Source organism: Vicia villosa, linkage group LG4 (genome assembly GCF_029867415.1).
Source record: "Vicia villosa cultivar HV-30 ecotype Madison, WI linkage group LG4, Vvil1.0, whole genome shotgun sequence".
In the NCBI taxonomy this organism is placed as follows: domain Eukaryota; kingdom Viridiplantae; phylum Streptophyta; class Magnoliopsida; order Fabales; family Fabaceae; genus Vicia; species Vicia villosa.
In genome coordinates this window covers 161584618-161608025 of record NC_081183.1, presented here as the reverse complement: position 1 = coordinate 161608025, position 23408 = coordinate 161584618, and the positions used below count along the sequence as shown (strand labels likewise).

Below are 23408 nucleotides of genomic sequence, written 5' to 3'. Positions count from 1 at the left end.
TATTGATTGGGTTAGTTTGGGCTTTGGTTGTAGCGACTGTTTGATTACACTATATATTTTGAATTGCTTTTTATTGTACAATACATAATCAATATTCCTTCTATGATACAGGAAGGAGTTATTTTGCGAAGCTAAGTGATTGTATAAGTGGGTTCAACGCTTTTGGTTCGTGAAGTGTGGCTACTAGGTGTTGTTTTGTTGTCCTTTCTTGTGTTTCTTAGGTGTTTTGTTTATAGAATATGTCTGTTTTCTTTGGAATTTGGATTGGAGTACTCTTAATTGAAATGCATGCATCTACAAATTTGCCTATGCAAATGTCCTATTTTTCTTAGTACACCAAATGCCCACTATATATGTTATGATATTTAAACAAGTGGATTTGATTTTAAATGTTATTTGGTATTGATGGATCATAATATGTATGCAATGAGAAACTTAAAGCGTTATTTGCTATTGAATTGAATGTAACTTTTTGATATTTGAACTCCAAAAGAGTGATTTTATGTAAAAAAAAAAGTACTACAATAGCGTTTTTTAAAGAGTGATATTAATGAAACATTCTATAATAGCACTTTTTAGAGAAAGCGCTATCAAACATGTGTCATATGTTAGCGTTTTTTTTAAAAGTGCTATCAAATATGTGCCATATATTAGCGCTTTGTTTATGAGTGCTATCAAACATGTGCCCTATAATAGCGCTTAGTATGAAAGCGCTATCAAAGTCAAGTCAAAAAACACGCAAAATGCCCACTTCAGTAGCGCTTAAGGAAAAACGCTATTAAAAACTTACACTTTAATAGCGCTTTTAAAGTGCTATTAAACACCAAATGTTTATAATAGCGGCGCGGTTAATAGCGCTTTTAAGCGCTATCAAAAACAAAAAAAAAGCTATTAAATAACTTATTTGGCATAGTGTCTTCTCATTGACGTTGTCGTCCTGATGTGATGCTGCTATTTGATTTTACTATGTAGGAAGAATTTAATCTCATTCATCGTCATCATCTCTCACTGTGGTCGTTGTCATTCTCATGTGATGCTGCTCTTTAATTTTCCTATGTAAGAAGAATTTTGAAAAAAATATATTTTTTTATATTCATTTATTACCATCCAAACTTCCTCAAATCTAAGATGATTACTTTTTGTCTTGCAAACTTCACCATATTTCAATATTTTAGTTTTAGTTGTACAACATTTTATTTTTTGACATTAGTAGGTATTGAAATTTTATAACAATTTAAATATGAATTTAGTTCTATGACACAACACTAAAATATAATTACATTTAATTTTTTTATTTTCTAAAATAACTGGTTTTTCAGAGAGTGTAGTAAATTTAATTCTAAATTTAAGTGTCACTTTAAACTATTAAGAAATGCAATAAATCTTTTTAGAAGAAGATAATTATTGCTTTGTATTGTTGTTTCAGGATTAATAGACGATAAGATGCTATTGGTTTCTCTACTAAAATTTTATGACTTTATAAGAAAAGTAAAAGTCTTGGAATTAAAAATAATAATGTCTTTCTTTTTTTATATTTTTTTTCTTTCACTATAATTTTCTAAACTAAAAAAACTATTTTCATCAACATTATTCAAATGCATTATTCTACCAATCATAAAATATATTGTTCTATATAAACATATTTTTATTTTATTCTTAAATAACATTTTAATTCCGCGCATCGCGCGGGTCACATTCTTGTTTATTCAAAACTATTTGTTGCCATTATAGTAAATCTAAAATGCATGAGAGAGAAAAAGTAGAACATATGGCATTTGAAGGAGCGTTTTAATCCAATAACTATCGTGCAATGCTCTTGCGCTCATATATATATATATATATATATATATATATATATATATATATATATATATATATATATATATATATATATATATATATATATATATATATATATATATATATATATATATATATATATATATATATATATATATATATATATTATCGAAACAAATAAATACAATACATTTCATATATGGTTTATAAACATCTAAAATTAACTTTAGTCTTACCGATATGAATTGCAATAGTATAACACATATTTTTTTAGTTATAAAATTTATGAAGATTCAACTATATAAAATGAGTGATCAATAAGATAATTTTTATAGAAATAAATATTTTTGAAATAATTGACAATGACGTAATTTTAGCTCATTTTTAAAAAATAGATTGTATACTATTTTGATTGTAAATGTATTAGATTTATTAAATAATATTTTTTTTACTTTTCAATATAATTTAGTTTATAATTATTTTTATGTTTAACCACACCAATATATAATGTCTAGATCTGCCCCTGCTCGTAAATATTATACAATGATAGAAAGTCGGCGTCACATATACATTATTTGGTTTAAATGTTCTAAATATTGAGGCATAAGAAAAAAATTTGAAGATTAATAATATCATTCATGGAAAAAGATTATACAAGAAAACAACCATGTTCTCAATGCTTTGTTTGGATCAGAAAAGAAAGTGAAAGGAAAGAAAGTAAGAGGAAAAAATATTAAAAGAATGAAAATGGGGAGAAAGTTAGAAGAAAGTGGAATGATTTTTTAGTTGTTTGTTACGAGTGAAAATGGAAAGAAAATGAGAGGAAAGAAAGATATGCTAACATAAAATGAATAAGATAAGTCTTTTTAAAATTAAATAAAAATTTTAAATAATTTTAGTGTGGTTAATTTTTATCATTTGTTAAACAATATTTATTTTATATAAACTCAGTATGAATGTATTAAAAAATGACTAATACAATTTTTTTTTTAAAATACAATGTTTGTCATGGTGTGTTTTAGATTGATATATCATGCTTCAAGCCATATATCATATAAAATAAAATAAAAACAAATTAATTGGTGGTAAAAAAGTAGACGTAAGTAAAAAAAGAAAAATTAAAAAATGAGTGGCATTTTTTATTTTTTACATGTTGAAAGAACAATTTAAAGTTTCTTCTCGTAATTGAAGAGAAAGATTTTTTACGTGGGACCCACTTAAAAACTACTTTCTTTCCTCTCTGACATTGCATCCAAACAGGAGAAGCACATATTTCAATAAACTTTCTCTCCTTTTAGCTTTCTATCCCCTCACAATACCTAGAACCAAACAGTGTGCAAAAGTGAGAAAGTGGTGGTTAGAGACATCATAAAACGCAAAGTCCTTTCTAAGAGAGATATAAAAGCATGTTCCCAAAAGTAAGAAAGTGGTGGTTAGACCATTTACAATGGGGGTGTTGAAAAAATTATTCAATAGTTGAATGTCTACAATGGTTTGTTGAATGAGGTGTTTAATGTGATGTGGATTAATTGGTGTTGAAAAGATTCAACATGTTGAATGAGAAAAAAGTGGGGCCACATGCAACACTTTACACAATTTTATTGGTTGTTGTGATTATTTAGATTTTATTTTCTTTTAATCATTTAAAATTAATTATTTCATAGTAAATAAATTTTTTATTTATTTTTATTTTTATCAAAATTCATTATTTTTTTCCTCTATAAATAGAGACTTGGTTCATTTGATTTGGACTCATAAAAAAAATTCACTTTTTTCTCTCAATTTTTTTTCTATTTAGCCTTAAAAAAATCATTGTTTGTAGCTCTAAACATCCTTGTAGTGAAATGGATCCCAACAATAACCCTTTTAACACCCAAAATTCTACTAATTATCCTTTCAACTACCCAAATTCCAACAACTATATATTTCAAAATCAATCTTCCAACAAACAAGGTCCCCAAAATATACCAAATTATGGATTTCCTCCGAATTTCATAATGTCGTCATCTAATCCAAGTTATCGCCCATATTATGGAATGATGCCATATTCATCTCAAACACCCCCTGATTATTCTTCTACTCCGATGAGAAATGAAAATATTTCGAATGTTGGAGTTGATGAATTTCCTGAGTTTTCTACACAAATGGATATTGGTGCCATGAGAGGTGGTCAAGGAGCCACTCCAAATGCAGATGATTCAACTCCTATACGCCGGAAAAGCCCCAAATGGACCACTGATCAAAATTTGGTTCTAATTAGTGGGTGGATGAATACATCAAAATAGGAGGTACTACAGCATTGGAGTGCTTACGTAGATTCTGTAAAGGAATCATACATTTGTATGAGCCAGTGTACCTTAGAGCCCCAACTCAAGATGACCTGCAAAGAATACTGCGTGTTAGTGAAATGCGAGGGTTCCCGGGGATGATTGGCAGTATTGATTGCATGCACTGGGAATGGAAAAATTGTCCTACAGCATGGGAAGGTCAATTTACCCGGGGAGATAAGGGAACCACCACTGTTATTCTTGAAGCAGTTGCAACTTATGATTTATGGATTTGGCATGCCTTTTTTGGATGTTCGGGCACATTGAACGATATAAATGTTTTAGATCGTTCACCTGTGTTCGATGATGTTTAACAGGGAAATACTCCAAAAGTGAACTTCTTTGTGAATCAACGACCGTATAATATGGCATACTATCTTGCAGATGGTATCTACCCTTCTTATCCAACTTTCGTCAAATCAATTAGACTTCCTCAAAGTGAACCAGATAAGTTATTTGCAAAATATCAGGAGGGATGTCGGAAGGACATCGAACGTGCATTTGGGGTGTTGCAGGCTCGATTTAAAATCATCCGCGAACCAGCCCGTTTGTGGGACATAAACGATTTGGCTCTCATCATGAGGTCATGTATCATATTAAATAATATGATTGTTGAGGATGAACGAGATATATATGCTCAAAATTGGACAGATTATGATCAATCTGAGGCAAGTGAGTCTAGTACACCGGAGTCATTCTCGACCGAGGTGCTACCTGCATTTGCGAATCACGTGCGTGCTAGATCTGTGATGCGTGATTCAAATGTACATCACGAATTGCAAGCAGATCTAGTCAAACACATATGGGAAAAGTTCGGAATATTTCATGATTAAATAAATTGTTTGTGAGCCGAGTCTATTGTACTAATTAAATTATGTGTGTTTCATTTTTTGTGTGTTTCTTTTTTAGTGTGTTGTGTGTTTAGTGTATTTATTGCATTTTTAAGTTTTTTTATAATTTTATTTTTTTAAAAAATAACTATTTTTACATCTCTTATTTATTACTTGCAAGAAAAAAAATTAAGAATAGAAAATTAGAAAAAATAAATAAATTATTAAATTTAAAAAAAATAATTAAATATTAATTATTTTAATTTAATTTTAATTGATAACAGATATTAATATATAATCATAAAAACAAAACTTTAAAAGAAAATAAGAATATGATGTGGGGTAGGGTGTTGAATTTTATTAAACAAAACCATTGTAGTGAAAAAAAATTGAATAGGTGTTGAATTATTAGGTGGAAGAGAGAAGATGATGTGGAAGATAAAAAGTGAAAAAGTAGGGTGTTGAATAATGTAACCATTGTACATAGTCTTAGAGACATCATAAAACACAAAGTTTTTTCTGAGAGAGATATAAAACCATGTTCTCAAAAGTGAGAAAGTGGTGGTTAGAGACATCATAAACACAATGTTCTTTCTGAGACTGAATATATCTCACAAATGCACGTTAAACAAATTGTACTCCCAGTTTATTCCTTTCAAATTGAGGTAGGTAAACAAAATATACATGCAGACACACATAAGTATCTAAACCTCTATAATTAACTTAAATTGTGAAAAGATGTGAGAGAAACGAAAATAGATCAATAATTATAGAGAGAAGGTCATTTGATAGACTATACTAAGGCTAAATTAAGATCAAAAAGGCATTAAAAGAAATTGACATTAAACAAACTTCATACTTTCTTCATAACTCTCTCAAAGGAGAAGATACATTTAAATAGCTAGGGTTTTATCCCTACTAATGGGCCATGGGCCATAAACGAAAATTATAAAGAGCAAATAATATAAAAGTTACTAATGAGACCCCCTTTTAAAGATAATAATCTTTTAATGAAGCTGGAATTTTCTTAATTCTGTTGGGCCTAATGGGCTGTCTATCAATACCCATATCCTCTTGAGGAACCTTGTCCTCAAGGTTCATGGAAGAAAATGGGCCCGTGTCATACCCCAAAATTTGCCCACACTTTTCAAAAAATTCAAAACTATTTCAAAAATCGGATTTTATAAAATCTCGGGTTCATTTACATTGACGTCCTGAATTTTATAAATATTGGGACCTTTTCGGTTGGTGATTCGATTGCCGAACTGAGATAAGCGCCTTCGAGAAAGGTCAATGATATGAGCTCCCTAGAACCCGATCTTTATATAGGACAGGTTGAGCCAACTAAACTTCAGTGGGGATGGTACTTACCTTGAACTTCATGCAAGCCTTTAAACCTAAGGTTACTTGTGTGACTTGCTTGTATTCATTATCTAACCGTTTGGTTTCCTCGCAGGATTTGTTTATACACTAACCGTTTGGTTTCCTCGCAGGATTTGTTTATACCCTAATCGCTTGGTTTCCTTGCAGGATTTTTGTGTACGCTAATAACTTGAACTCTTTACCTAACTAACCTTTTTCAAGGATCTCAAATATTTAGGGCGCGCAATTCCAGGTGCCATCCTCAAGAGCCAGATTCCTAACAAGGGGCAAGAGGATTTATTTTCCTCTAGCCATATGTCTTCAGTTTAGAGGTACCATACCTATCAAGGGGCAAGAGGATTTATTTTCCTCTAGCCATGTACCTTCAAATTCAGAGGTATCCCGAATCAGAGGCTATGACCCACTAGATATGGTGAGCTTTATTCTTCTAGAAGGACGTCCAAAGATGAAAAGTCAAAGCTCTTCAGACGAAGCTGCAACCAAAGTTTCCAAAGGACAACCTTCTCATCTTCTTACTATTTTACTATCCCTGAATTTGGATGCTTACAACTCCTGTGTGGCTTCGTCGGTATCTTCCTCTAGGAGTAATTTGCAGTTCAGATACAAACGTTTGGTTTGTTTTCCACTCTGGGGCACTTGGCCAGTCAATCGATGATCGTCAGCCATTTTGAGACAAGGTTCAAAGCCTGACCAACACAAAGGTTATCATCATTTGTACCTGAAAGCCAAATTTGAAGTTCTCCTTTGACTCAATGGATCTTCTGAAGCAATAAGTCCATACAGAGAGAATCTCCTCAACATTGGCAATTCGAAATTCGTCATGCATTTTCATGCATAATCTTTCTTGTTTTTGTTCAATACTGTTTATATGCAATACTTGTTTGTTTTTGAACTATAATAGTAATGCATTGAATATGTTTGTCTAAAAAAAAAAATATTCATTCGCTCTCGCTCTAACATGTTTTTCTATGCTAGTGATGCCAAACTCTCGGCGATAAAGCATGATAACTCTGAAGGGAGAATGACGAACATATAATACCCATAATCTCAAATGGTGTGCTTTCGAGTAAAACCCTGTTGATGATGTACAGGCATTGTTTCAAATCCAAACACTGGAGATATAAGGAAGTTAATCCCTTGTCAACCCCTTTGAGCCTTGGAGTAGGAGTTTCTTTTCTATATGAAAAACCCTCACATTTAACCCAGGGGCAGGGTAGTGTTCAGTTAACCTGATTGAGTGTTCAAAATTCAGCAGGAGCTCGCATCTAAGGATACAACAATGGTTATCCTTCAAAAGGTTGAGGAAAAGTCGAGACCGCAATGGTCATCTCTCGCAATAGGAGGTTAAAATATGACGATACAATAACGATTATCCCTCGTCGACCAAGAAATAGGGTAGTCATAATATTTCCAACAAATCGAAGACGTCTCAGGATCATACGACTTGCTCAAAAAAAAAAAAAGAGCCCGATAAGTCAATAACTTGAAAACAAATGACTAAGGCAAAAGTTAGGGCATCCCGCTGGACTTCAAACTCAGAATTCAAAAGGATTTGTCCAGGCAAAAGTTAGGGAAACAAAAAAGATCCTCAACAAAACGGGCAAATTCGTGTGTCTATAAATTCAAGATCGTGTGATCAGACACCAAGAATAAAAGGTAAGTGACTGCCATGTCCAGACACCTCATCAACTCCTCAATCGTATGTCTCAAGCTCCTCTTGAAGGATGAATGCTCGCGTCAAGTTAACTGAACTTAGGTTGGAGAACATCACGAAGGGGGTGGGCACCAATAACTTTTGAGCCTAAAAATCCTTTTTTCTAAAAACCATGAACCTGGCCACGTTACAACCCTCAAAAGTCCTAATTGAAGCAGGGTTAATTTGAAAGCATACTAAACGAGAATACGGTAAATTGACTCCTAGGAGTTTTGCTAAGCACTTGAGTTGGTATCACACCACCTTTCACAAAAAAATCGATGTTTTAGCATCCTTTCAAAAAAAAATCTTTTTTAAAAATTTCAAGGCAAACATGAACTTTGCATTACAATTATATTTCTCATAATAAACATTCTTTGCATATGAACAAGTACTTGACACCAGGAAAGCTTCCATCATGAACTGCGGATGAAAAATTTAATCCTCTCAAGGGACTAGTTGTCTTCAGAACTCCGTTGAGTTCGAGCGAGAATATCTCAAATACTGATCACCCTCAGGGGCACAAAAAAAGTTGAATACCCTTTTGAGTAAGAATTCACATATCTGGGGCAATCAAGTCAAGACTCGAAGACTCTCTCAGAAGTGTTGATCAATCAGGGGCATTGTTCCTAAACTCATGATACTGGGGCAGGTTGCTTGTGGTAGCACATAACTCAGAAAGTCCTCCCGACAGACAAAGTCGCTTCAAAAGCAGAAATGTTTCCTACGCCTGACGCAGTCAGCTAAAAAGCTTGTACATACAAGGGGCATATTATCACTCCATCTACCAGAGGCAAGTTGGTCACAGTTCATAGAACCTCTCAAGGACGTTGAACCACCAGAAAGGCTAGGCCACCACTGGGGGCATGTTGCATTAGTCACAAATTTCAAGAAGAGCTGTTTAGCTACCAGTATCACATGGTGTCAGTATCAGTCTCTCATACGAAGTTCTAGTTCCCGTAATCTCAAGTATCAAGCATACCAGGTTACTGAAACCAGGGGAAAGTAGTCTCCCACAAGCGAAGGACCATATATGGTTAAAAAGTGTTTTCCAACAGCAAGTACTCAAAGACATGGGGCAAGGAAAAGTTGAAATCTCTGGGAATCTTCCCCACATAGCAGTTTTCACAATATATCCCCAAATAGCAACCCTCAACAAGTTATCTTCAAATAATCTCTTCCCAACAGACACTTAATTCCCCAACAGAGTTTACATCTCTAGCACTACGGGTTCTCCGACACAATCTTCTTCTCCGATAGAGTTTGTTCAAACTTACTATCCCCATTAAAAGTAGACACTCGAAGATTATTCTTCTCTATTGTCCCAAGGATGCGTCAGGGACAAATCACTCAAGCTACTTTCATCCCCAAGCAGTAATAAAAATCCCCAGCTGGATATCCTCGAACGGAAGACAGGAACTCTCAACACAATCACCTTGTAATCATCTCCAGCAGCATACAGAGATTTATTTTCTCATTCAGCAATTGCTATACAAAGTTACCAATATGCGTCGACTAGATAGTCCATCCATGCATCATTCACAATACATACATAACATATAACATTCTCGTTTATTTCGAGAAACTCATTCACATTACATACATAACAAACGACATTCTCGTTTATTTCGAGAACCTCATCACGCAATACATGCATCATAACATTGCACAAAGCTAACGTTGCCTTTTCAGGTCATTTCACAATCAAAAGAATATTATCATCCAAATACGGTGCAAAGACGATTGTATCAGCAATTCAATCTTAACGCTCATTCAAGACATAAATATGATTCTGATGCTTCATTCCAGGTCTTTCTTCAAAGATAATTCAAAGAATTTCTCCTCCTTTATAGGAACCTTTCTAGGTAGTCTTTTCTAAGACGTTTATCAACCTTTATAGGTAGTCTTTTCTAAGACGTTTATCAACCTTTCTAGGTAGTCTTGTTTAAGATGCTTCATATCCTTTCTAGGAACCTTTCTAGGTAGTCTTTTCTAAGATGTTTCTTAACCTTTCTGGGTAGTCTTCTCTAAGACGTTTCTTATCCTTTCTAGGAACCTTTCTAGGAAGTCTTCTCTAAGACGTTTATCATCCTTTCTAGGAACCTTTCTAGGTAGTCTTTTCTAAGACGTTCATCATCCTTTCTAGGAACCTTTTCAGGTAGTCTTTTCTAAGACATTTCTTATCCTTTCTAGGAGCCTTTCTAGGCCAGTCTTGTTTAAGATATATCATATCCTTTCTAGGAGCCTTTCTAGGTTACTCTTGTTTAAGACATGTCTCAACCTCTTTAGGTAATCTTCTTTAACATATTTATCCAATCTTTTCTAAGACATTTCTTTCCCTTTCAAGGGAGCTTCTCAGTTAATCTTCTACAAGACAGTTCTTCCCGAGCTTTGTTTAAAGCCTAATCTTCTTTACATCAGTAAATGATCTTCCCTATTTAGGAACCTCTCCAGGTAGTATTTTGTGAGACATTACTTCATTTTGATGAATCTCTCCTTCAGATACAATCAATGCATATGATCCAGTCTGAAGAGCATCTCCTTTAGACAAGCATCTTGTTAAAACAACTGGATGGCATCTTTAAGCCCATCTCCAACATTATTCCCGCACCAGCAAGCGCAAATTTCTGGGTATTCTAGTGTTCAATCATCTTCCACCTTCAGATTCCGACAGGCACACAGGCCAATCTACATCTTCAGGTTTAAGAAGATTGAACAGGGGCAGCTGTCATACCCCAAAATTTGCCCACACTTTTCAAAAAATTCAAAACTATTTCAAAAATCGGATTTTATAAAATCTCGGGTTCATTTACATTGACGTCCTGAATTTTATAAATATTCGATTTAAAGTCTATTTTAAAATATAGTAGTTTACTCTTAAATTGCTTATATTTTAATAAATAGAAAATGATAGCCGATGCTTCATACACTTTCAATTGGCTTTTTATTTCAAACAAATAACATAGCACAATTGGTAAGGAAGTAAGGCTTGCAAGCAGAAGGGCATGAGTTCAATTCCTACTTGGTGCATTTCCATGTTTTTTAAACTATTTTTTATCTTTTTTTGCATTAGGACGCACCTAGACACAAACGCGTCCAGGTTCTTAATCTTGATCATCAAGAAAGGTCCATGGGCCTTTGGGTTGGATCTTTTCCTTTTTAGGATTATTTTGACCTAGTTCTCAGTCTATAAATAGTGGCGCTCCACTCTCTCATTTTCATCAACAATTTTCTAATCCTACCAACAATTTTCTAACCTTCATCAACAATCATCAATAATTTTCATAAATAATTCCTCACAATTTCTACCCAAACCCTAACAATTTTACAAATCCGTTTTCAATAGCTTTTTTCAAAATCTCTTTTTATGCGGCCAATGATGACACCTGAGGCTACCCTTTTTCAAATGATTTTCAAATATTTGGTCGATGATTTTCATATGAGACTCCAATGTTATTTTTAATCGTTTTAATTTCATATTTGTTTTTTACCACGTGATGATCATTTTCTGATGGTATTTGCTTTTTTTCCAAAATTATATATATATATATATATATATATATATATATATATATATATATATATATATATATATATATATATATATATATATTTTTTTTCATTATTTTTATTACCAGGGGAAAGATCAATGTGCTTAAACCCGGTACATATATAAAAAATTGTTACACTTTATTTTTCCAAAAATCATATGTATACATATTTATTTTCAGTTTTCTAATTTGACTTTTCAACATGAAGAAAATCCTTCTTCACTGTACATATTCGATTTTTTCGCCAATTTCTAACTTCTCACTATTTTCAGTAATAATCAATCACATATTATTAATTTTTTTACTGTGAACTTTTGTCCTATTCAATAACAAACTACTAACATTTATTTCCTTTCCAATCAAATTCAATAGAACAAAATGTAATCAAATTCAACAGATTTTTATCTCATTAATACCACTTTCATATTGTTTTGATTTCTATTATCCCGTTCATCACCTGATGCAAAATTGGCCTACATTACAGTTGAAATATTTTTTAGCAGTAACTAATTGAATCTCTTCTGCAGATTAGTTTGAATGTTTTGCAGATAAAAAAGAGGAAAAGAATATCAAGCGCCGCGCCGGATCGAATTCAACCATCAGAACCGGATTCATCACCGAGCGGACGATTTGCATCAAAGTTCGATCGTTTTGCAGAGAAAAAAGGAATTGAAAGAACATAATCGAGTTGATTTCGAAGAAGAAGACGGAACACGGATTTGCCGACACGACGTCACAGCTCAAAAACGCAACGTAAACTCCCCTCTCCCAATCGAACTTCAGCGAAATCCAACTCGCAGATCCTCCACTCAGCCGCGCCCATGCCATTCAGCCTTCAACACAACGTTGATACAACGATCACCGACTGCTGCGATCAACACTTGCAGCTACCGCAAAAAGGTAATTTCTTCAATCCTTCGCTTGCATTTACATGTTGCAGTATGTGATATACTATCCGTGGACTCATGTACGAGGCATTGTTGTGAAAGTTGTTTCACCTTTTTTGTTTAATGTCCTGTTTGTGAATTTGATTGTGAGAGGTGAGTTTGATTGATGAATTTTGTTTGAGAAACAGAGGAAAATAGAATTTAGCGTGAAAAAAAAAATGATTAGAAGAACCAGAGAAGGAAGGGCGGCCGTTTGGCCTCTTAGTTTATTAGGGTTTCCATCACATTTAGGTGAATATGGGCTTAAGTTAGACAGCAGGCCCATTTTCCTCATTGCAACGTCTATTTGCTAGTTCACCCTCCCTTTATTTGTTTTTTTAGTTTATTTATTTATTAGTTGAAATCTCTATAGTTTGATTTTCTTTTATAAATATCAAAAAGTACAAAAATATTAGAATTAATCTTATTTTCCATACTACTAAAAACACTAAAAATAGGTTAGTTTATCCTTCTCATTTATAAAAGATATGTTGTTTAATTTTAGATTTTATTTTTTATTTTTTTTAATATATTTATTTTTAGATTTTTCTTTCATCAGTTATGATTAATTGTTAATATTTCTTTATTCACGCGTCATTATTTATACATCCGTACTAACATTCTTTTGATTTTTGCGAGGTACTATTGTTGAGGCTTTACGGACATTTACAAGCTTTATACTTGATAGTTTCATATATATTTTTTATTTTTGATTTAATTTCATGTTTGGGGTTTGTAATAATTTTTTTCCCCCGTTTGGCAATTTGTAATTCCCCCATCCCGAAGCCCTGTAATAGCGTAGAACACTTTACATTCCACACTTTATTTTCTGTAAATATTAACTGCTAGCTTAATTAGGTGTGTATGGCAAGATTAATTAACTGGACGTTAGCTAACTTAAGTCAAGATAAATATTTGTATACAACACACTCTGCACTCACTCACCTCTAGGGTACGCCCCTCTTGGTTGCCTTACAAAATAATTAAACGGTCGTGTCCCTCGAATAATAGAGGTACCCATTAGCAAAAGTCTCGACGCTTTAAAATCATCAAAGATCATGGTCCCTCGATGACCCTCGTTGTTGCCTACGAATACATGATCTTGACCCTCAATTGTTGCCTACAAAAAGAAATGATTGTCCCTTCGAATTTGCTAAAGGTACCTCTACGTGTTGCTTTCAACGACCTCGATGACCCTTCGATTGTCCCGAACGTCCAAACAATAGGACTACCTACCCTAAATGGTAAGGATAGCCCTATCCCTTTCTTAGAAGAGTAAAAAGCATAGAAAAAGACCAATTTAGGGTAGTGCTCTTAGTATGCTTAGCTCGATTAAAAAAAACATCTTTTCAAAACTCTTTCAAATAATAAGGCTACGCATTTACGCTAAAGTTCTTATGTCCCTTTTTAACTCAAATCAAACAAAACAAACATATGAGCTAAGCAAATTAAGAGCCCGTAGATAACTACGGATGAAAAGGGTGTTTGCACCTTCCCTTTTCATAACTTATCCCCCGAGCCCGTTTTCTTTTAAAAAGGTCTTTTTCTGTACTTTTTACCTTTCCTAAAAATTGGACAAAATAAAAGTCGGTGGCGACTCATGCTTACCGCAACATTGTTGCTTATAAAAATAAAAGTCAGTTCACCGAGTTACAGCCCGGATCCTGATTTTGTGTGAGAGGCCCAACCGAAAAAGGTGTGGCACGGGTAGGGTTTTGTTGGGATAATGGAGAATCTAGTGGAAAAGATAAGTCTGAGGTGATGGGATTGGGAACAGTGGCAGCATGCATTGGGTGAGGGAAACGAGGCGTTGAAACAAGTGGAGTGTTGGAGAGTGTTTGTGTAGTTGGTAACAGCTGGCTGGTGGGTTTAAGTTGGGCCATCGGATCAAGCATCAATGGTGGAGATGAATCCAGCAAAGGACCGTTGCTAGTGGGGAACAGCTGGACACATGGGTTAACGTGAAGACTTGGTGAAACAGACTTGTACTTGGGAAGTGGGGTCTTGGGTTTGGAAAAAACACTTAAGTCTAACTGAGTTTTCGGTGAAGTGGGCATTAGTTTATTTTCCACTTGATAAGATTCACATGTCTCTCTCTTTTCATCTTTCTTGAATATTTCTTTCAGATTTCCGTATGAAACTCTATGAGTTCCGAGTCTCTCCTCTGTTACCGCAGGTGATAAACTTTACACTTCTTCTCTTTGCATGCTTGTTCCACCTGATAGCTCATCTTTCGTTTGCTTTGTTCCATAGGTATCTCCTTTTGTTTCCGTTTCCGAAGTGAAGGGAAATGGCGTGTGAGGCGGTAAAGGTCTGAAATCCTTTTCGGGTGTGGTGCCAAAATAAGGTCTTAGAAGGGAGACGTGAACCACTGGGTGGATGCGGGAGGACGAAGGAAGGTTCAACATGTAAGCAACCTGGCCGGTCCTCTTGATGACGGTGAAAGGGCCAAAAAATCGGGGAGCCAGCTTCTGCGAAGAGCGTCTATAAACAGTTTTCTGGCGATACGGTTGCAACTTGAGGAGAACCAAATCATCAGGGTTGAAGGTATAATCTATCCGCTTCACATTTGCCTGTTTTTCCATTTGAATACGGCTCTTCTGCAGATTTGTTTTTAACGTGCTTAAAATTTCATGATGTTCTTGCAAGATGATATCCAAGGACGATTCATGGATAGATCCGGTCAAATAAGCAGAGATAGACGGAGGGTCACGACCATATAATGCTCGGAACGGAGTTGTCTTTATGGCTGAGTGATAAGATGTGTTGTACCAATACTCTGCAAGATGAAGATACTTGTACCATTGACGCGGATGGTTGCTTGCAAAACACCTGAGGTATGTTTCAACCGATCTATTTAGAACCTCTGTTTGTCCATCCGTTTCGGGATGATATGCAGTGCTGTATTTTAACGTGGTACCTTGTGCTTTATGAAATGCTTTCCAGAAGTTACTCAGAAACAGTGGGTCACGATCTGTCACAATGGATCTTGGGGAGCCATGAAGCCTAGCAATGTCCACCGTGAACCTGTGTGCAATGTCTTTCGCCTTGAACTTTGTTGGTAAAGCGATAAAGTGTGCTGACTTGGACAGACGATCACAAACAACCCATATACATGTGTGACCAAAAGAAGTTGGAAGATGTGTGATAAAATCCATGGAGGTGTCATCCCAAACCTTGTCCGGAATAGGTAAAGGTTGCAATAAACCCTTCTTTTTCTGTGTTAAATATTTATTGTGTTGGCATACACCACAATGTTTGACCAAGTGCTTGACATCTTTGTATATCCCTGGCCACGAGAACGACGCTGATAACCGCGAGAGGCTTGCTTTTACTCCAGAGTGTCCCGCAGTGGGAGTCGCATGGAATTCGTTCAGGACTTGTTGTCTCAGTTGTGCAATAGCAGGTATGAATAATTTTTCTTTGTAGAACAATAAGCCATTTGATACCTTAAATTGTTCTTTGTCTGGGCTATTTGTGAAGCACTTTGCAACCAATTGTTGACCTGCATTATCTTTGGTATAGAATTCGCGGAGGGTGGTGAGAAGATCAGGGATGGCGGATGAAAGCGCAAACAACACTGGGTCCTCCGAGGAATACTGTCTACTTAGAGCATCAGCGACCACATTTGATTTTCCAGGTTTGTAAAAGATTTCAAAATTAAAACCCTGTAATTTGGCAGCCCATTTCTGTTGTTCTGGAGTCTGTATTTTCTGGAGTAGCAAATTTCTTAAACTCTTTTGATCCGTGTAAATATGAAATTCTTGGCCAATCAAGTATTGACGCCATTTTTTTACTGCTTCTGTTACAGCATACATTTCACGAACATAGGTGGACGAAGCCTGCATGCGAGGACACATCTTCTTGCTGAAAAATGCTATGGGTGACCATCCTGTGACAAAACAGCGCCGATAGCTACTCCTGACGCGTCTGTCTCAACGATGATTTTTTTTTTGAAATTTGGTAGTGTTAAGACCGGCATGTCGGTCATGTGATTCTGTAATGCTGTAAAGGCCTCTGTTGCCTCTGTACTCCAAACAAATCTAGTGGAACGTAAAAGATCGGTGAGTGGAGCGGCGAGTGCGACGTATTGTTTCACAAATCGACGATAAAATCCGGTAAGGCCTAAAAATCCTCTGAGAGCCGTGAGAGAACGTGGCTGAGGCCAGTCTAGTATAGCTTTAATCTTTTCTGCATCTGGCGCGACTTTGCCTTCACAAATGACATGACCTAAGTAGTGGACCGTAGGAACTGCAAATACACACTTTGATAACTTCACCACATAACAATTAGCTGCTAATAATTCAAAAACAACCTGTAGATGAACTAAATGATCACAAAAATTGGAACTATAAATCAGTATGTCATAAAAAAAAAACCAAAACAAATTTTCGTAGGTAAGGTCTCAAAAGATCATTCATTGCTGATTGAAACGTGGAGGGTGTGTTTGTTAAGCCGAAAGGCATAACAAGAAATTCATAGTGTCCGTCGAAAGTACGAAAAGCCGTTTTATGTGTATCTTTTAATGCCATTCTGATCTGGTGATAACCTGAGCGTAGGTCTAGTTTGGTAAAGATTTTAGCTGAACCTAGTTCATCTAGCAACTCATCTATGGTGGGTATGGGAAATCTGTCTTTAATTGTTGCTGCATTTAGTGCTCTATAGTCAACACAAAAACGCCAAGTTCCATCCTTTTTTTTGACTAGTAAAACCGGAGAGGAAAATGGACTGTGACTAGGCACTATGAGTCCGTCTTTTAGCATATCAGAAATAATGGCAGTCATAGCAGTCTTTTGGGAATGGGGATATCTGTAGGGTTTCACATTTATAGGGGGTGTGTTGGGTAAAAGATTTATGTGGTGATCATGTGGTCTTGGGGGGGGGGGGGGGTAAACCAATGTGATGCTGGAAAATTGAGGGGTATTTATGAAGAAGTTTGGAAAGTTGAGGGTGCGTATCATTAGGTAGGTTGGTCAAAGGGTGGGGTTCGGAGGTAGTTGTTTGTGTTTGGGTGGGCTGCAGAATCAGAAGGTGTAAAGAGGAGATGGAATTTGTGTGAACTAGTTGTTTGAATTGATGAAAAGTGGTTTGTTAGGGTACGGAGGCAGAATCTCCTTGTAGGGTCATGGGAGCATTGTTGTGAGTAAAGGTGATTGAGGGAATAGAAAAATCCGCCTGAATGGTACCAAGGGTTCTTAGCCAAGCCATACCGAGGACAACATCAGCACCCTCTATAGGTAGAAGATAGAATGGTAGTTTGAAGGTTTTTTCTTGGAGTGTGAGTTTGACATTAGTACAAATTCCTTCACATTGAAGGTGTGACCCATTACCAACCATAACAGAAAACTGAGGGATAGGGGTGGTAGGAAGGTTAAGGTGATGTGCAATTCGGGGCTGAAGTATGTTGTGAGTGCTACCGGTATCTACCAAAACCATAACTATTAGGCCTCCAATTAATCCTTTGAATTTAAGTGTTTGAGGTGAGAATTGACCCGTTAAAGCTTGTGTGGACAATTGGAAATAGGTGTCAGCGGGTTCTGTTTGTTCATCCACATCTTTTTCCCCTTGAGCCAATTGATTAAAGTCAATAGCCTCATCATCACTCAATAGAATCAAGAATCTGCCTGTAGAACATTTATGACCGGGAATAAACTTTTCATCACAATTAAAGCATAAACCTTGGGCTCTCCTTTCTTGAATTTGGGCTTGGGATAATTTTTTTATGGGTAGCTGGGAAGGTGGTGTGTTGTATAGGCTTTTTGGGCGACAAGGGGTTTGGGCTGAAATAGAGGTATGCGGTTTTTGGGTTGTGGTAGTAGTGTTTGGATTGGGTTTGGGATAAGGGTTAAGATAGGGTTTGGAGAATTTGGGTTTAGAATCCTTAATTTTGGCTTCAATCAATTTTGCTAACCCAATTGCTTGTGATATATTTGTGGGTTTTTGAATTGCCATCTCATTTCTAATGTCAGCATTAAGGCCAGAAATAAAGCAATTTAGTATGGCATCCTGTGGCAGTCCCATCACTTGATTGCCCAATTGTTCAAACTTCGATTGATATTCCACAACTGTTCCTTCTTGTTTCAATTTGAACAATTCTGACTGATGGTTTTCATAGGTAGATGGGCCAAAACGCAACTCTAAAGCTCTTGTAAAAGAGGCCCAATCCGATAATAAATGACTATTATGCATCCATTTAAACCAACTTAATGCAAGACCTTTCATATAAAATGAAATTAAGGACAAACGATTTTCTGGTGGCATATTGTAAAAATTGAAAAATTGTTCAGCTTGAAATAACCAATCAAGAGGTTCTGATCCATCAAACATAGGGAGTTCAAGTTTTGGTGTTCGAGGTGTTAATAAAGGTGGGATGTGAGAGAGATTGGGATATGAGGGTTGGGGGGAAAATTGTGAAAAAGGAATATGCTGTGAAAAAGGAATTTGGAAGGGTTGGGAGGAGGTTAAAATAGAGGGAATCGGAGGGTAAGGTACAAAAGTTGTGGGAATGGGAGGATTAGTGTGTCTCATGGTAGTTGGTTGAGGGTGTGTGGTGGAAAAAGTGGCAGAATTTCTCATAGGGGTGTTTGTTGGTGAAAAAGTGTGAAAATTAGGTGCTGACAACCTAGGAATATAAGGGGTATTATGGACCATACCTGATGGTGATGCTGTTCCTTGAACAGTAGCGTAGCTGGTAGGATTTACTGTTCCGTGAACAGTAGCGGACCCAGCAGAGGTTCCTGTTCCGTGAACAGTAACCGAGCCAACAGAAGTTCCTGTTCCGTGAACAGTGGCGGAACTTGTTGAAAGAGCTTGTTGTAGTTCTTTTTTAAGAGAGATTTTGGTGATGGCAGCCATGAGTGCTTCAAACCTAGAGTCTTCCTCCGATTTGTCATTGTCATATCTAGTTTGGAGGTTGGATAGATCTGAAGATATTTGAGCAAATCTCTCATTCATATGTTCTTGATTTTCTTGCATAGCATTGTTTAGGTTTAAGGTGGATATTTGAAGAGCTTCTTCTAAGATTTCCTTAGAAGATGGGTTAGGGGGTTTTGGGGGAGCCATGGGAGGAGAGGTAAGAGATGAAAGCACCAATGATAGACTATACTAAGGCTAAATTAAGATCAAAAAGGCATTAAAAGAAATTGACATTAAACAAACTTCATACTTTCTTCATAACTCTCTCAAAGGAGAAGATACATTTAAATAGCTAGGGTTTTATCCCTACTAATGGGCCATGGGCCATAAACGAAAATTATAAAGAGCAAATAATATAAAAGTTACTAATGAGACCCCCTTTTAAAGATAATAATCTTTTAATGAAGCTGGAATTTTCTTAATTCTGTTGGGCCTAATGGGCTGTCTATCATCATTGGTCAAAAAGGCATGTGTAAAAGAAAATTTAATCCAAAATAGGAATGATACAAAATTTTGAAGAAGTAAGGTGTGTTACATTAAACATATGGTGATTCTTGAAATTTGTCATCCCATTTGTTGGAAGGTATTTGGAAAGATAATTGAGACAAGATATATATAAATAGAAGGCAAATGAGCCAATAAAATTTTTTGTCAGGATTTTTTTTTTTAGTATTAGTCAAAATACTATAACAACATTCGTTGACTACATGCATCTCATTCTTCATGCATGATGAAGACAATATTATAAAAAATAAAAAATTATAATTATTAAGGAAGAGAAAATGCAATGTACATAATTGTGTCAAATCTATAATTCTTGTTGTACAACGTAATTCTTGTCTGGAATAATATTTTCCATGATTAAAGAACATTAGGTTTGAATTTTTTGTACTATGTTCAAAAAAGGGAGACACAACCTAGAAATGCGGACCCCTAAACTACTAACATTAACTTGTTTAAATAGGAATTCTAAATAAACTGTCTTAACGGTCGACTAATCAGACACGTGTCCCATCCATGCATCCCTGTCCTCGGAAAAACTCCACGTGTTTCTGACGAGAAACTGCCAAAAACTGTCTATTTTGAACCTAAAGGACTTTCGACTTTGTAAACTCGGTTTTTTGAGGCGAACTGACTCCTTGCTCTCTTTTTTGTCAAATTATTTTATATTTTTGCAAGAGTCGCCACCGACTTTTATTTTATCCAAAAAAGGAAAGGCATAAAAGAACAGGAAAGACCTTTTGACAGATTTTGGGTTCGGGGGGTTGGTTATACAAAGGGAAGGTTTTAAGCACCCTTTGTATCCATGGTTATCCATGGGCTCTTAGTTTTGCTTAGATCACTTTTGCTCTTGTTTGATTTTTAAAATAAGCTCGGCAAGACATTAAGCCTTGTGCCTACATACCTCCTCGGTGCAATGGAGAAGTCAGAGCTAATGTAGTTCCGCTTAAAAGGGAAAACGGTTTTAAAAAAAAACGAATAAACACTTTATCATCGTCGGAGAGAAATACTCGGCCATTGATCTTGAGCATGAGAACAAATGAGTTCTTTGCATCGCTAATGAAAGAAGGGCTCCAACTCGGATAAAATCAACGAGTATGCCACTAGCTCTCTCACGCAGAAAAGATCTCATTATATCAATCAATTTCAAAATCGTGGGGTATCACAACTCACTACAACATTTAATCGTGTCTAAATTTTGAAAGAAAAGCCACTAAGGGCAAAAGGTATTTTATAAGAAAAGATTTTTAAAAGAGGTTTTACAAACATAAGAAGATTTTGGAAAAAGGGAGAAGATTTTGAAAATTTAAGAAGTGGGAGGAGATGAAAAGGCTATCCTAGTGCTTAAAATAAAAGTTTAAGGAGAGAATAATCTGACCAAAATAAGAAACCAACAGTTGACCGACGCATTACCACTTGGGGATACAGATGAACTTATTATCTTTAGCACCACTTTGCATTAAGCACATTAAAATTCTGACGAAAATCGGGCAGAGTAACGACTGTTTTCGGGTAAAATCCTTATCTCAATGCCTTGGAATTAACCATCAAGGACTTTCAAGGAAATACCTGCATACACAAACAAACAACAATCCAATGCCAGACAGACTGAACAACCACAAAGTAATAACAGAATAAGGGTCCAGAGGCACTAAATCCATAAGTCCGAATCTCCAAAATGCTAGGGATAGTAACCAGTAGTCCAAGAGAGAACCTTAAGCGTTTTTTTTAGATTTTGTTGTTTATTAGTGTTTTAGCATAAAAGTAAAGTATGGTCCAAGTGGACAAAAAGAAAATAGCGGAAACATAAACATAGCGTCCAAATGGACAAAGAAAAAATAGCGGAAGCATAAATAATATGTCCAAATGGACAAAGAAAAAATAGCAGAAATATAAATAATATGTCCAAATGGACAAAGAAAAAATAGCAGAAATATAAATAATATGTCCAAATGGACAAAGAAAAAATGACAGAAATATAAATAATATGTCCAAATGGACAAAGAAAAAATAGCAGAAATATAAATAATATGTCCAAATGGACAAAGAAAAAATGACAGAAATATAAATAATATGTCCAAATGGACAAAGAAAAAATGACAGAAACATAAATAATATGTCCAAATGGACAAAGAAAAAATAACAGAAATATAAATAATATGTCCAAGTGGACAAAGAAAAAATAACAGAAATATAAATAATATGTCCAAATGGACAAAGAAAAAATAGCAGAAATATAAATAATATGTCCAAATGGACAAAGAAAAAATAGCAGAAATATAAATAATATGTCCAAATGGACAAAGGAAAAATAGCAGAAATATAAATAATATGTCCAAATGGACAAAGAAAAAATAGCAGAAATATAAATAATATGTCCAAATGGACAAAGAAAAAATAGCAGAAATATAAATAATATGTCCAAATGGACAAAGAAAAAATGACAGAAACATAAATAATATGTCCAAATGGACAAAGAAAAAATGATAGAAACATAAATAATATGAATGATAAAATAAAGTATAAAGCAAGAAATATAAAGAACAATATAATAAAATGCGGAATTTAAAGTTAATTGTTAGTATGTTAGCACGCGAATCATCTTGAAGCTAGTCAAGTATATCCACGATGTTAGTGATGATCGATGGTGAGTGAATGATGATCTCGGATTTAAAGTTAATGAAAATTTATCAGAAGCTTGATAGAATCATAGCGACTACACGATAAATTTCCAAAAGTCTTAAATCAACTGCATACAATCTCTGCCATATTTGATCTTTTATTCCAATTTGGGACAAAGAAAAAAAAATAAGAAATAATAAAAAATAAATATAAAACAAATTAAACTCAATTCATTTTTTTTTGTGATTTTTTCATGAAGGAAGAAAATAATTAGAAAACATAAAATTAAATATGCATCTAAAATATTTTTGTTGTTTTTTTAAAAAAAAGACACACTTATAAACATATGAAAATATTAAAAGAAAACTTTTAATCTTAAAAACATATTTTTTTGTCATTTTTTAATAAGGGTTAGAAAATAAAACTAAATCCTATATTAAATTAAAAATACTAAGTTTTATTTATAACAATTTCTTAAAGAAAACTAAAAGAAAATAGTTTAAAAAAAAACTTAATGTTTGGGCCAGAGGTGAGAAATCCGGATAGGAGGGTGCAGCCCAGATTAATTAAAGCTGAATGCAAAATAAAAAAAGAAATGGGCCGGACCGGGTCGGGTCAGTGTGACCCGGATCCGCCCAACTCTAGTAAGCAAGAGATGGGTTAGTGAAACCCTAAAAAACACAAAAGAGGCAGCGCCTCTCCTTCCTTGTTTTCACGATTCTGAGAGAAAAAGAAACAAACTCAGGAGAACAAACTTCCTCCTTTTGGGACAACAATAAAAACTTCAATTTTCCTCTTCTCACGGTGAACAAACGGCGTTTACTAAGATTCAACCATGGTGGATTTTCGTTCTCATCATC

General features: G+C 35.0%; 1 pseudogene; it reads left to right on the top strand.

Annotated features, from left to right (window-relative positions):
* The first annotated feature begins 3797 nt into the window (after window positions 1–3797).
* LOC131598219 (uncharacterized) lies at window positions 3798–5045 on the top strand (annotated as a pseudogene).
* Window positions 5046–23408: the final 18363 nt, after the last annotated feature.